The 16364-nt window shown below is 38.3% G+C and overlaps 1 long non-coding RNA gene across 3 annotated transcripts in view; it reads left to right on the top strand.

The window, feature by feature from the left end:
• LOC308187547 overlaps window positions 1-13409 on the top strand; it is a 79683-nt gene extending 66274 nt beyond the window's left edge. Inside the window, exons 8-9 of one of the 3 annotated variants that reach the window (XR_013944771.1) lie at window positions 4224-4498; window positions 11500-13409. This is a non-coding gene — a long non-coding RNA (uncharacterized lncRNA). Of the gene's footprint in view, window positions 1-4223; window positions 4499-7957; window positions 8397-11499 lie in introns of those variants that run through there. The other 2 variants (XR_013944772.1, XR_013944770.1) reach the window with 2 other exon arrangements.
• The last annotated feature ends 2955 nt before the right edge of the window (window positions 13410-16364 follow it).

The following is a 16364-nucleotide window of genomic DNA, read 5'->3' as shown; positions in this document are numbered from 1 at the left end:
AGGGCACCTGATGGTACTCAGGGTGCACCAACAGCATTCACCAAGGTTGGCGAGTTTGGAAAGCTGCAATATCTCAACTACTTTGTGGTACTTTTGCATCCTTTGCATAGGGATTTTGTTTCATAAGAGCTTTGTGAGAGCTATTTTATTTTCTTTATATTTCTTCATAATACAGCATGATAGGACTTAGAAGTTCCAGGTAATGCCCTTATGGAAATAATCAACAGTATTACTTTGCACTTCTGTACTTTCTAGGCAGTTCGTGCTCCCACTTCTGCTTTTCAAAAAAGAAATAGAATGGTTAATATCTCCATGTTACCAAAAGAAAAATGAAGGAAAAGAGGTTTATTATGCAGAGTCACACAATGTGTCTAGGGAAAGCAATGGGCAGAACTCACATCACCTGACTCTAAACTGATCACCCTTTTCAGTTGCAATGCTGATGGCATGTGGCATTTGCAGAGCCCTTCTTCTGCTTCTCCGATGCCATGGTTAGGGCTCACTGCATTTCCAAATGTTAGATGGGAGGGGGAGGCTTGGAGACTCCTGCTTGCACCTTGCTATTTCCACTTCTTCTCATAATAACTCACAAAAGATTCAAGCTACAACATATGTGAGGTGGAATATGTGGCTCCAGACTACTGTAACACCCTGACCGAGAAATTGATAGGATGTCACTTCCTAGGATGTAATTTCCAATAATCATATATCTTCTGTTTACCTCCCTCTTAGTGATTTACTGTGTAAAAACTCCCCACCATATATCTGTAGGGAGCTTCTCTGCTCACCTTGGTTTCTGCCTTTCAAGATACTGCACTGCATGATGATAAGCTTCAGAGAGAAATGACTACTGTCGACAAACCCAGTCATCCATGTTGTACATTGCATTACCTAAATCCCAGGGGAGTGTCTATCTGCAGGTGAATGCTGATGGCAGAATCCATTTAGAGAAATGGCTGGTGTTACTCTGTTTATTTGCATACAGAAGTATCTGTAAAGAATCCTATTATTCTATTCCCATATTTTTTTCCTGACAATCATTCTCTGAGGATAGAAATAAAAATGACTGTTAAAAAGCTATGAAGTACCTTACGAATTTATTTATTTTTCTTGAAAAAAATACTTTTATTTCCACTATGTAGATAATAAATGAAAAGGGAACAGACTAAAACTGAAAGTAGGGAAAAAAAAAAAAGGTAATTTAATTTTGCAGATAATTTCAACATTTATGGTTTGGATTTCTTTTCTTCATTCGGTATAAAAAAATCTATCTTTTTAATTCTCTGTGAAAGAAAATGGAAATGTGGACTCTGGGAGCCCTCTGTCACTGGCTCAGAAGCAGTCCACCTGGTGGTTTTCCCCAGAGCCATGAAATACTAAAGTCTCAGGAACAGTCGATCTGTCTTCTCAGGAGCTGTTCAGCTAAATCCTCAGAAAACTGGTTGCTGTCCAGCAAACTCCCTTAGCACTCTGGTAGAGTTTTGTTATCTGTGTATCTCATTTAAAACTCAAGGAAAAAAATCTGTAAAAAAAAAAGTTCAAACTTGCTACAAAGAGAAATAACTTTGTATATTTAATTAAGTCTTAAGAACAAAATAGTTATCATACAGACAAAAACTGAAGGAGACAAATTCTGAAGTACATTAACACTCCTTTATACCATGTATCCTGTGCAAATAGGCATTAATGGGGTAACAAACTGCTTCCAGAGAAACAGACTTGGATCATATGGAATTTTTGACTGTGAAGATATCTTCTTTAGGACCTCTCACAATGTAAAGGATGTGTCAGGGTGAGAGTGGATAACAGGGTGAAGGGAATGAGCTGGGTCTAGAGAATGTGGTTATTTCTACTTTGTAGAGTCTGAGTTCCTGAAGGAAAATACAGAAATACTACACAGATGCCTCTCACTGCTTCAAGCAGAGAGAAAGAATTGAGAGGTAAGGCCTTCATTTCCAGCAAACATAGAGTTATTGTTTTTTAGGGAGGGAAAGGAAGAAATTTTCAAGTCCTTTAGGGTATTTACACCCAGCTGATATCTAGCCTGCCTATGTATAATGCTTCATTAAAAGTCTAATTTCTAATGTGTACAGAGTCATGAAGATTACAATTTCAATAAAAGCTGTAGGCTTTTTTCTTCCCTTTAGCTCATATATTTTAGATGTTTCTCAGTGGCATGAGATTCAATTAATTAATGTCATGCAATGAGGTAAGTCAAACCTTGTTTGCCAGGCTGGGCTTCAAGCTTGACTTCCATCATTTCTTCTTCTTGAAGGCTATAAAGGACACTATTGAGCATTCTCCAAGCTGCTGATGTCTATTATTTGCAATAGCAGCTTGAGAAATAAACTTTCCTGGACAGTAGTATATGACAGTAGTATATATTCTCTTTAGTGGGTCCTCTTATTCCCTGCTATTAAGCAGACACATACTTTGTGTTTCTAACAGAATTTACTATTTTAGTTTAAAAGCTTTTTGGTTTATTATTATTATTATTATTTTTATTTCAATTGATGTTGTCATTGTAGCTCTCGGGGGAAGTTTCCTATGTGACCCACATGCCCCCCAGAAGTACTCACATCAACACTTGCCTTCACTGTGCAAATATGGCTGTTTATTATTGTCAGCTTTAGTTAATGGAATACTAGATTTGAACAAAGGTTTAGACTACAGAGTAATTGACTTTGCATACTAAATATGTTGAGGTAAGTCAAAGTAGGCATGAAATAGAATATGAATATAATCTCCAGCTGTTTCTGGATATCTTTATACTGAACTCAGTAAGACTTTGTGTGAATGCAAGGCATTTTGCAAAGCGCTGAAAAAAAATGTACTTAATTCATGATGAAGTAGAGCAGCTCATCACTGCTGGTGGACATAGATATTCCACTCTGGAGAGGCTCTGGCTCCTTTGAAGGTCATTTGGTTCTCTCTTGGCAGGAAAAAACAAATGCTTTTGGAACCTTCTTTGTGAGGGAGCAGAGCTGCCGAAGCTGCTGTCTCCAGCTCAGGAGTGCTGGAAGCACCAGGGGCCTGGACTGCCACAGTGCACTGAGCCTAAGAATTAAAATTTCGCAGCCTCCTGCTTCCCTGCTTGCTTCATAGTCCTAGTGGAGGGTTGCTGAGACACCCAGGTGGTGAGCCTGCAGCAAATATTAGCAAAGGCTTGGAGGAAGCAATTGCATTTGAGGTTGAAACCCCCCAACCGAAAAAAAAAAAAAAAAAAAAAAAGGGCTGTAAATGACTGCCTGAGGACGGTTATTCACATCATTAGACTTACTGCCCTGTGATTCTGGCATCATTCTTGACTTCCACAAATTCTTGTGCCAATCTTAGCCATGAGTATCTAAGTCGAAGCACTGTTAGCAACATCTGCCATCAGTACCCAGCATTGCACGTGCTAACCACATAACGGAATCGCACATGGTAAGGAACAGATGAGCTGAGCTGCAAGGCTTGCTGGGGATTGGATTAATGCTTGTATAATTTTATTTTCATTATTCAACCAGCTGAGTGGCCACATCCATTTAGTGAACAAATGAGACAATTTATAACCTTTGGTCGCTAAACATGTATTTTAACCCAGCTTTTACCACTATAGCCAAGTTCGTTGCTGCCTGATCTTCTCATTGTGCTTGTAATTAATATCAGACTAAAATACGACATGAATCAAGCAGGGTTTGAATTTGGTTTCCCTTTTTTATAGCCTGAAAGTTACTCAGAGTTTGAGAAAGAGAACATACAATTCTGTTCCTCATTCAGCCTGTAGGTATCTAATACTGTTGTCCTGTGGTAAATGTGTGAAGAATCACTTTTAGCAGGTGTACTTTGCAAGTACTCTTGTGAAATACTTCTGTTTTCTGAGGGTGAAAAGTATGTACAGGGATTATACTGCGTTCTGCAGGAGATATGAAACTTTGCCAGCCCAACATAAGTAATAAACCTAGAAGGAGGATCTGCTGATCCAGAAAATGGCCTGGTCTGAAGGAGGTTAATTCCCAGCCGGCAGTAGGGGTGTTTGGCAAGGTGCTCCCAGCTGGGAGCTAATTAGATGCCGCTCAGCCTGCTAGGGTCTCCAGGTGGCAAACGCGACACATCTCATGTCACTGTCACACCTCAGCAGTCCCGTCACACATTTCTGCACCTCAGAGGGATCTCTCACATCTGGCTGAGCTGTGGGAAGGCTGAAGAAATTTTCCTTCAGCTGTGCCTTTCGGTTTCAGGAATCAGATGTGGGCCGCGTTAAACTCATCGCTGCTGCCTCCTCTTTTATTGCTCCCCCCGCTGGATTACGATGGCCAAGGAAGAGCGTCTCGGTGGGAGATGCAGGCATTGCTGCAGGATGTGTGGATGTGGATATGCAAGCTTACAAACTAACACTGATGAAAGGAGCACAATTGGATGTATCTAGCTGTGCCTACATTGTTGGATCCAGAGGCACCAGAAAGCTGAAACATGGTTCATACCCTGTGTCCACAACGCCGGTTCTGAGATGCAGGTAGTCACTTATGCTGTAAGTTCATTGCTGCTTGTGATGTGAAGGCATGCTGGAAGGAGCTTGGGATGAGGCCTCTGCTGAACACTGGGAAGTGCGAGATAGCTGCATGGCACTGCGAGCGATCACGGCGCGCCTGGCTGTGTGCTCTGTAAGGTGGGATGTGGGGAGTGGCGGGGAGGGCTTGGGTGGCACGGCCCAGCTTTCTCTCCCACTATCCATGAAAGCTTATGATGCCAGAAGTTGTGCCAGGGACTGGGCAGTCTGTATGGCAAAGCAGTTTGGATGTCGATGCAAAATGTAGTTTAGGAGAATCATACAAGGTTTATTGCTTTTAAAGAGGGAAATTAAGAAGACACAGCTAAATAGAAGGAAAAAAAAAAAAAGAAGAAGGAGAAGGAGGAGGAGGAGGAAGAGGAGGAGGAGGAGGAGGAGGAGGAGGAGGAGGAGGAGAAGAAATGATTCAGGGGACACAGGAATTGCCCTGTATGGCTTGGACTTCTAAGCTAAATGGGACTGCCAAAGCGAAAATCAGCTAACCTGCATTCAGTTTGCAGACACTGCACACTTAGTCACAACTTAGAGTTTCAGTGGACACTAATGCTGCTAAGGATATCTGAAAATAAGGCTGCTGTGGTTTAAGAGCCTAATTGTGAATTTAGAAGTCTGACCTAAATTTGAAAATGCAATCCTCTACAACAGGGTGTCTTATACTTGCCAATGACATCTGTGAACGTTTCCAGTAACGGCTCTGAAATAGCTTTCCTCATTACCTGAAGAGCTCAGTAGACAGTCAAATGGTATTCATCAGATAAATTATTCAAAATATTCCTTGTCAAATTTCTAGTACATTCTTCATGCATTTTTTTTTAATTATCAATTTGCCAGCTCTGGCTGTTTTGGTGGTCCAGCTTTTCTTGAGAATTGAGAGAGGGAAGATTTCTACCAACATCAGTGGTCATTGTACCCATTCAGTTTATGGCCAGTCAGCGCCTCTGAAAACTGCAGATTAAAGACAATCTGTTCTTGCATAGCTGGAACAGCAGGAATCGACTCAATAGGTGGCTGAACAGCTCAAAGCAATACTAAACAGTAATGAATTTGTTTTGCTGCAGAAAGGTGAAGGATCAGGGCTACATCTACATGGGACATATGTGGAACAGAAACTTAGGGGAATACTGTGAGCTACCTAGAGACGCAGAGTGGGATTTTGTGTGTGTGCACACATTTCCTTCTTTAGTATTCTCACTTTATCTCACAAAAACAGTTATTATTTGAGCTGGTTTGGGAATACGCTGGTGCCAACACATTTTCCTTAAGTAACCATGGTTCAACTTTTGTGAAGTTTGCTCCTTTTTTTTTTTTTTCACTAAACCCTTTTGAATCTGATATGCTTTACAGTCACCTTCCTTTTTCTTGCATTGCACATACACTGATTTTCAACGGGGTCTTTCCCTGTTTGGGGTACTAAATTTTATAGGATTTTTACAAGATGATTTGCCTCACTAGCTCTTTAAGGGAAAATAGCACTGCACTTTTAAAATGAGAGGTGTTTGAATGTTGTCTGAACACTATGTTCAACATCCTGTTTCCTCTACAATAATATTTTCATTTTCTTTCATTTTCATTGATTTTTTATTTTTATTTTTTTTTTGCCTATTGTTGCTGTTATTAATTGCTTAGGCAAGTATAGTTCTGCAAAATTGAGTTGAAAAAAGTGAAAAGCTTCTCCCCTAGGAAAGAGAGAGAACAATTACCCTTCCAGAAACAGCTGGGGCTACAGCGGAGGAAACCTGGCCCTCCCCCTGGTGGTGTGAGGCCACATCGCTGGGCTGGTCAGGCACAAGAGCTCTTCTCCCACCACGGGCAGACGGAGCAGTGGGAAAAGAGGCTCCATGACCCAGCGGCAGGCCCTACATTTCAGATAAAAGGGGCAAATGCTCCCCCTAAAGACAGTCCACTGGTTCAAAAGGCCATCTGGTCATATTTTCAAGAACTTCTTCACAGTTTAAATTAAAATAAAGAGGATAACGTTTTGTCTTATTTCATGATTCCATGCAGTCTTACAACAAGCGTCTTAGAAATTGTCTGTGAAGAAGTCCTAGACAGTCTGTGAATTAATTAAACTTTGGTCTGGATCCTAACTTAACAGAGGAATAAGCTTCTAGTTTTTTTTTTATAATTAAGCATAATTATCATATTTTACTTATGCAAACCATATAATCATATGTAAGCAGCTGAGACTGTCTTTCCTTAACTCAAACTATTAACATTTCAGCAATAATAACGCTTTAACCTAGTAAGACTAAATCCCAATCCAGCCATAGATTTATGCTAATAATTAAGAAGTTCTTAGGCATTTCACATTGTTAGGAGTCCAATGCAGCAAAAATGTTAATATTTTAAGAGTATTTAGAAGACAAGTGACTATGATATTCTTCTATAAATATTTTAATGCCACATCACATTTTTCCTTAATATTAAAGTGTCTCACAGAAAAGAAAATAATTTCTATTATTATTAATGTGCACGTGTATCACGCTAGTTTTACCTACCTAATACAACCTGTGTTACTTTTGTATTATTACATAGCTATAGCTATAAGAAAATCTAACTAGCTTTTTTTTTTTTTTGTTGGATTTTGCCAATGCAATTATTTTGTACTTCAGAGAAGAGAAAAGGAAAGGTGCCTCCAAAAAGCACTAGTTACAAATTTGTATGGAGCAGCAATGCAAAAATTCTTCATAATCAGGCTGCATTCAGTGCTAATCAGGAATAGCTCATATGGGAGCACAGCTTTTAATTCCTGTATCCAGAGGACCTCATTCTTTTCTGACATTAGTATAAATTACAAGATTCGCAGGTTTTTTTTGGATTCTTTTTCCCCATTGGAAAACAAAACAAAACAGAATCATGGTTGCAAATGAACAGAGTTCCTAAGAAATCAAAACTGGTGTTTCTAAGAAGAAAAACCCAGCATGTTTAGATCAGCAGAAGACTTCAGGGCACTCCACTAGGCAGCTTCCACTAGCCATCATTTTAAAGCTCTGAGCAGAAATTTAACAGAAATTTGTCTCATACATAAATGTCTGAACTCTGCTGCTCTATTCTGCATTAGTGATGTCAGGCTGGGAAAGAAATTGGAGAAAGAACAGAAAAGCCTCAAAAAAAAAAAATGTTGGTCCACCATGAATGCCTGAAGTTTTTCCCTTTAAGACTGTGGCTTTAGCGAGTATATACATATGCTACCTTTTAGCAGAGCAATCCCACCCAGCTCCCATTAGAGCCTGCAGCTGCAAAGCAGAGACCATGACTTGAACTCTGCTGCCAGTGGGTAGTGATTGCAGGGATCCGAGCATGGGGACAGTGTGTTCGCAGTAAGCCACGTTGCTGAGCAGATGGGGCGCTTTATTTCGTTCCAGTTGGCACAAAGAATGCTTGCAGCTTGGGGTAAGGCAGAGACACTTTCAAGCTCAGCAATGCCTACAATAATCCTCAATTCCAGAGGAGGAAAGTAGGATTCGCAATCAATAACGCCTGAGATAGGTGTTACGGTAACCAACCTTAATCTTGTTAAAATGAACACTGAAATAAAAAAAATACGCTGGATGGAAGTACTGTTGCTGGAGATATAGGGAGCTATAGTAATTCGGGAAGCTGGTGAACCATGGTGGTTTGCAGTTCATTTCCACACACAGTAGATAATTACTTCATTTCCAAGCTTTGGTTAGAAAGCCACTGAGGGAATCGATAGCGAGTCTAGTCTCCAGGTGAAGCGCGTTCACTTTTAAAGTGTATTTTAAGTGTAACCACTGCAAAGTGCTTCAGTGCACAATAACGTTTTCACTGGGTGTCAAAACTGTGTGACTGAAAAGCAGGATAGGCATTGTGAAGGACAAAGGTAATGTTATATAACTTACATTTTTTTGTCTTGCCATTATTTCAGTTGTTACTTGGGGGGAGGAAAGAATATATCTTTTGCATATTTAAATACAGAACACATTAAAATGCAGGCTAAATAGAAAAATACTCTGTCCTCATTAAATACTGTTTTTGTGTGTGTTTTGTTTTGTTCAAAAACTTATTTATAGTGAAATGTGAAAGAAGATTATTAAAAACACACATTTGTATGCTATGAGTAATTCACAATAATTATGTTCTTAATGGTCAGTTGAAATCTAGCTGGCACACACAAGAAATTTCATACACATTTAAATTAAAAGTGTATTTAAAAGTTATTTTGAAAATGAATCAGTTTTACCTATAGCTGCATTTGTAAATAGATATTAAGCTTTGCCTAAGTTATCTAGGCTTAAGGAGATAATGCTTGGTTTAAAAAAAAAAAAAAAAGATACAGTGTCATACTAGGAAAGTACTGTGCTGTGGACCACAAAAGTAGCTGGAAAAGCTTCATGATGCAGCCCAATTTTATTCTATTTGAGAAAAGGACTCAGCATCAGGGAAAAAAAAAGTTACAGAGCAAGCATTACTGTGTGGCTCAGGAAACCTCTTCATAACAGCTTAATTCTAGCTGCTGCATGAACACACTGTCTCATACCATGTCTGGACAACTGCACGGGGTATCAGTGGATGGAGAGAAGCAGTTTGTTCCTCTGTTTATTCTTCCTGGCACACTCTGCAAGCATCCAAGCAAACAGCTTAATCGGGGTAACTTTGGGACTCTGGACTATTCACCCTCTAATAGCTTAGGGTTTGCCAGGTCATTGAGGTGCCCTATTCGTGCATGGGGTCTGAGTTGCAGTAACACAGGAACTGTTCCAGTGACTCGGTGACTGCCTTAGCTTTTACCCAGGGCAATGGATACAGTCGAGATATTTATTTTTTAATGGTTTTACTCATGGGACAGGAATTGATTGTTCAAAATCCAATGAACCTGAATCTGGAGCCAGAATCTGGTTCCTAGGGAGTGAAATTTTAAGTGGCTGGTGTTTTCGTTTTGTATTTTAATGCCTCTTAAGTCAGGGTAGTTCTATAATAATATGTAGAAATATTCAATTCTAAAAGATCTAACACCAAAACTGATTTACTGAACTATCCATTTTCCTGGCTCTGATTAAGGGAACACATCCAATTACATAAGTATATTATTAATGCTCATCTGTAGTGTAGTAGAATTAAAATTGCAATGCCTCCCAATCACAGTCTAAACTGTGCAGTAATCAAGCATGAATTTAGCAAGTTCATTTTTCCATTATGCTGTTTTCAACACAAAGTTACCATATTAGCATATGGTACCATAACACTGCAGTTCAAACCAAATGAGTGTTGGGCATAGGGAGTGCACGAGAGTGCTTGCAGTAGGTACAAATGGAGGTCACCTTTGAGGTGCTGTCGTCCATGCCTGGGACCACACTTTCCTTTCATCCTTTTTAAAATGGAAGATAACAGGATGTGGTTGCAAATCCCTAAACGGTAACATTTACTGAAATGAACAGTAGAAACAGCCTAGTTAATAAGCTCGCTATTTGAAAGTTTTTACATTTCCAGTTTCATCTCCCACTTGACTCTTCCCCTGACAGACCTTATCAAAACTGGACTCAAATTATACCACTGCATTGAGTTCAAAATTCCAGCAAAGTGTCCTGAAGTCTAACAATTCAAGTTGTTCCTTTAAGTTCGTACCACTGTATTTAAGTATCAAATTAGAGGGGAGGGAAAAAAAGTGAGTTTTGTTTTTTCTCTGTATTTCTGTGTAGCAAAGTATTCCTAAAATGATACATTGCAAACAAAGAAAGTTTAGCTTTGAAATAATAAAGTGTCCTTTGCAGTGTGCCAAGGTTTAAAAGTAATTATTTATTGTTATATAATTTCATTTTTTCCCTTTTTTCCCTGACTTGATCAATCTTTTCTTTTTACTTTTTCTTCACTCATTTAGATAAAAATAGGCAAAACTGTGAAAATAATCCATCCTCTGTCTGTCATTCAAGCTTTTATGATATGCATTGCATTAGTAATTTTACCTACTGCAAAATCTTTGTTTTTTAGCTAAGATTAGCTAGGCTTCAAAGTACTTACAAGGCTAATAATACAGACTGTCCTTACATAAGCAATCTGCTCATCTGTGAGGAATATTTTTACAAGTTTGTTATAACATAGGACTGTTTTTCTCTAACTGAGCAGTCTGCACTAGTATTATGCCATCTCTTGAGAATCTTTTCCATAGCAGCAACCATGCAGAAAGGTGAGGTATAGTCACAATTCAGAAGGTACATCTGTATTTGAGACAGGAAGAATAAATCCTCTAATAGAATCTTTGGCTAAAATCCAGTTAAATAAACAAAAACAGATTGCAGTAAAACTTCAGAAGAAAAAAAAAATGTTTAAAGAACAATATTTTGTACTGAACAGACTAAATTTAATTTTACTGAAAAAAAAAAATAAAAAATAGTTTTTACTTCTACATTGTGCTGGTAGACCATGACAGTTCCCATAGAGTTTATTCTCCGTCACTTTGCTAATGTTGGCTTAAAAAAAACAAATACAGGCAGGTGCTAACCTATCAAATAATAAATGAAGACATGCCAAATTGCATAACTAATGGCACTGTAAATTGAAAATAATAAGTTAAGGAATGAAAGTTTACATTTTGGGCTTTTGCAAAAGCAGACTGGCTTAATAAGCACTAATGAGTACTTAGGGGCTCAAATATCGTTGAGTATTTTACAACCATGAATATGCATCACGAACTACATACAAGATTAGTGAATTTTTATTTTTATTTATTTATTTATTTTGAAAATAGTAGCTGGATGTAAAAAAAAAAATCTGTTTCTAAAACTGAATCATTCATTTTCTAGCTTTTCCTTATAATTAAACTCACAGCAATGCTCCACGTTTTCATTAGAATGAGGTGAAGCTGATCAGGCAAAACAAAAACTGCCCGAAGTTTTTCATATCATTGTCTGAAATAAACATTTTCAAGGTCTTAAACCTAAAGTTTTTTGTTTGTCTGTGTTTTATTTTGATTTTTGTTTTTCTTCCAGAGGAAGTATCGCTCCTGAGATGCAATGGCAGTTGTTTCCCCGCTCTGTCTGAGTCTGACCAGGGATTTTTGCTGAGCAGTGCGTTCAGTGGCACACTCGTTCCTATGGCTTGCTGGACCAACGCATGATGACTACTTGGCTGGACCAAGAGATGACAAGGTTTGGCATGCCGTGTGCACTTTCTGTAGAAGTGGCTCCTCCTTACACCTTTCTCCTTAGAATCATTCTGTTTCCCCTGTGCAAGCCTTGGGACTGTCAGTAAAGGAGGAAACAACAGCGGCTGAAGTTCAGAGCAGTGTACCTTACTCTTCTCTAGTCTTGGCTGAGTGCATTACGGACTGGTGGAAGTGCTCACTGTAATATGAACTAGCAGCCCAGGCTTCTGCTGGAAAGACACAAGTCCAAAGTAGCTAAATCTGACTTTTTATTGTATGCTAGCTGCTACTATGAGTTGAACAGTAGAAGAAAAGGGTGGGTGGAACAGTAAAAATAGGTTCTCCTTCTGCTCTATCGGTAACCCTGAATTCTCCTGGGAGCGTTTATCCTGTGGTCAAGTGGCATTTATCCAGCCAGCTAGAGCTGGAAATAAGCAGCTGAGTGACAGTAAAAAGTAGGGCATGATGGTTGTCGTTGATTCTTATTGTGAGGAGAGGTCAGTGGAGGAGAGGACAGATTAGCCAGCCATCACTATCAGTGCATCTCGGAGTGGTCAAGTAATTATGAAGATCTCATAACAGCATAAACCCTTTTCTGTCAGAACCTGTCTATGGAAAGGGGAATAGTGAGCTAGAACATAGCTGGCTTTCTTTGCATGTCTGTGTTTTATTTTGTTTTGTAGGATATTTTCACAAATGGGAAAAGAACAATCCAGAAAACCTATGGGTTTAGGGCTTTTTACATGTTTACATCCTCCAAGAAGACCCCAAAACATTACGTTAGGTTTTGGTATTTCTTCAATAATATTTGCTTACTTGAAACTACTTTTATCCTCCTGAGACAAGTTATAGGCAGAATAGTTTTAATAAGTTTTTATGAAGTCAGTGTAACAGTGAGAAACTTGATATAGCTCAGATTTGCAGCAGATCTGAAAAACACTCCTCTGACTTCAAATCAGAGACCAGTATCATTTACATCAGTGAAAATAGGCTGATTATGTCACTCAAAGAACCTGTGATCCTGAATAGAGATCAAACAGGACTATGATATGTAACAGGTAACTGAAGCTATGTAAAATCCTCAGCAAAAGGTTGTAACCGTGGATTGTTTTAGCTTCCTTAGTAAAGCGATTTTTTTTTAAGATGCTTTTAGCACTTCTAAGTGATTTCTGAAGAAACAAATGATGAATGTAGTTAACACTGCGTATTTGACCCATTATGTCAGAGACTACCAAGAAAGGATTACATCTAGATTCAGCCATGATTAATGAGAAAGAAAAACAATAAAAGAGGTAGTAGGATCCATCACGATAAAGACTGCAGTTAAGACAATGTCTCAAACTCAAAGACCTGATTACCTGAACAAGAATTTGTAAATTCAGGCAAAGTAGCCTATCAATTACTTTTTAATTTATTTTGGTATGCAATTTTGCATGTGTTCTCAGTTTCATTGTGTTATCTGGACATGTTGTGGTAAATTTTCGAACTTTGTTGATGTTAATGACAATCAGGAAGGTACAGCTGTGTGCATTTGTTTAACAATGCACTGATGCTGGTTTTTTTTTTTTTTATCATTCCAGGAAACAAAACAACAACAACAAAAACAAACATACAAACAAAAGCACCAAGAAATCCACCTGCAATGTAGAAGTAGGGCACCTGAATTTATTACATTCTTTACTCCTACCACTGTGTTTTTCATTGCAGGTTAACTATCTGTATGGTATATGTAAATAAAAATCTATAAAATTTTAATTTGAAGATGCTCATAAATGCTCACTGGAACTCTGATGTACAGGTATACACATTGGCTTTGTTACAGTGATACAAAAAGCTTAATTCACACATATCTGCAGTCCTGAAAGGTACTGACAAAACCTGCCTTGTCAGACTGAAACAGTAACATACATACTTATTCACAAAACACAGTACTTGGTACCTTTGCTGCTGTAAGTGAGCTGAAAACAAAGGATGATGGATAACATCAAAAATTTGAACATAGTATTGCACCTATCATATGTTATCCCCCTTAGTCCCACAGGATTCCAATACAGATACAATATGGTTTCCTACTTTAATATGAACACTGCAAAGCCTGCACCAGGGCAGTTTGATTGTATGATGCCATAAAGAATTCCTAACGGTGTAGGTGGCTAAAGGCATACATGTTCCATCCACAAGCAAGGAAACTATGTTTCAGTGAAACAAAGCACAGATTCTCCTGGATGGTGATATGGTGGCTGAATAGTATCCACATGTTGCTTTGAGCCTGACAAAACTTGATCGGTGAGGGTGTTAGGTTGTAAACCTGCATTAGTAAATGACTGCTAGTCATTTACTAATGGAAGCTTTCGTTTTTTTGTAATTCACAGTTTTCTTACTCTTCCTTGTATCTATAAGTTACTTAATTCGTTCTCTTTCTTGTTTCCCCATCCCCTCCCAGAAGTGCTTGAAATACTTGCTGAATTTAGAGGAATTTCACTTGTGTCCAGTGTATTCTCTACTTCTCAATTTTTATGTTTTCTTTTTGGCCTGAAGCTTGTTTCAAAAGTGTAGCCTGCGTATCTGATTATACTAATTTACAAAGTCATTGGCTGACTTAAAGAGATTGGACAAGAGATTAAATGTCTTTAGGTATTTCAAGCAATTGGGAAAATCTTTCTTTACTGTAAGTATTGGGGACTTTTATGTATTTAAACAATTTTGTTTGACACATTTCTAAAAATGAAGATAAAGAAAAAAATGAATTTCATTTTTTACATTGGGAAAGATATTTAGGGATAAATTTTTGGGCATCTCCAGGATAAAGACAAGTTAGTAGCTATCATCTTTTCACTTCTCACTCCTTCTGCGAAGATATTCACAAGAACCGTACTGATACTATCACTGATGTTTATGTCTGGCCTGTTCTTTCATAGATAACAATTATAGAAGTGATGGGAAAGAAATAATAGAAACAGATGAATGGGCCTCAACTTGGATGGCACTGCTGGCAACGTAGCAAGACAATTTGCAGAGAGAAGTGCATCTACTTAATAGGGACAGAATTATGCAAAGCTACATAAGGGAAGATGAGCACAAAAGAAGAAAGCTCATAGTGTATTTACAGAGACTCACTCTATGTTTTTGGGGCTTGCTACTTATTTTTTTTTTCTGTGTACATTCACCATAGTCTTTGCTACAAGTGCAAATCTACCATGTAGCAAAAAAATCTGTACAGTGCCCAGAGTGTGCTGGGGTCTCTGTAAGTAGCCCAGCAAACATGGTATCTGTTTGCAGGCATGGAAAGCAAAACACTTGCCATGTGAGACGCTAACATTTTTTAATGTTCTTTATGCAGCACGCATTTTTTACATGCATTTTCTGCCAAATCACTTTAAGACTTCTGTTCTAGCAGCATGCATATCCGGGCACAGCTTACTATTAGACCTGTGCAGAATAACTTGGTGGATAATTTTATTTCCTGGTTTGTGACCTACTTAAACTTAAAATGAGGCTTGGAGATGCATGTTTGTGGGTTTTTTTCCCCACATACACCTATGCTATGCAGAGATACTCCTAAATTTAACTTTGCTAAATGTTATGCAAATTCAGTGCATTTTACTCTTGGAGTCTGGAATAAGAGTTACTTTACTTTAAGCACACATTTTGCATAACAATATTAAGTTCCATATATTATCTTAAAATGCAAAATGTATAAATCTATGTGGCTGCAAAAGCATAAGCAGAACATATTACTCTGATAAAAGGAAAACATAGTCCCAGCAGAGTACAGCAACTGTATATTAATAAAGTCCACTGGTAGCTTTGTTTCAGGAAAAAGAAGTTAACTTTAACATTTCTGCTTTAATTTATGAAGTATGATGAAATATTAAGCAATAATGCTCTGTAGAAGATAACATTTAATACATGGAGATATTCACATTTTTATCATACTAAGCTAAAAGAAAAGCCATAACATTTTCAAATTTATAATGCTGCAGCTGAGATAAACTCCTAAAATGATAATTTAGCTGTTCCTCTGTCAGTCAAAAATAGCAGTTATACTTCAGTAATCAGATCCTAGTTCACAATTTGTCCCTGCTGAAAGACAAAAACCTCAAAAAGTTTTCTTAAATTAAGTAGCCAAATTTCCATTAGTGTAAAGAAAACTTAAGAAGACACAGAAAGAGATCTTATTAGCTATGCACCAAGTCCTTCTTGTGGTTCTACTGTGTATGGAGCTGGGCGGTGGCAGGCCCTAACTGCTGCTGAACAAAGCAATTATTTTGTTCAAAATCCTAAGGAGTGTGGTTTAACTTTTAGCTCTCCAAAAGGCAAAAGGATTGTGAAAAAAGATAGTGGCTACTGTCATAGGTCTGGGAGTGAAGAGCAAAGAGTGTACCCATGTAGACTATGTTCTGTAGACCCCAAGAGGAAGGAAGAGAACATGTGGACTGCTCCGGAGAACGCAAGGATCAGGCTTTGGGAAATACCTCATTTGCTGAAACTTGAGTCTCTTTCCAAGTGAAATGGTTATGACCAAATGATCACTGTCTGTCTCTCTTTTTTTCCATTCCTCCACTCCACGGGAAGACCAAAACAGAGTCTTGGTCTGAATGCTGGGGCTGCTGTGAAAAATGTGCAAAGTCAGGAAGAGAGGGGTAGCTTGAGCAGTTCCCATTAAAGATTAGAGCTCAAATCAGGATTATTAAAAGTGTGTGGAGTTGC

This window comes from Anser brachyrhynchus, assembly GCF_964034855.1.
Source record: "Anser brachyrhynchus genome assembly, chromosome: 1".
Taxonomy (NCBI): domain Eukaryota; kingdom Metazoa; phylum Chordata; class Aves; order Anseriformes; family Anatidae; genus Anser; species Anser brachyrhynchus.
Note: the sequence above shows the minus strand (reverse complement) of the source record. Positions and strands in the feature narration are given on the sequence as shown.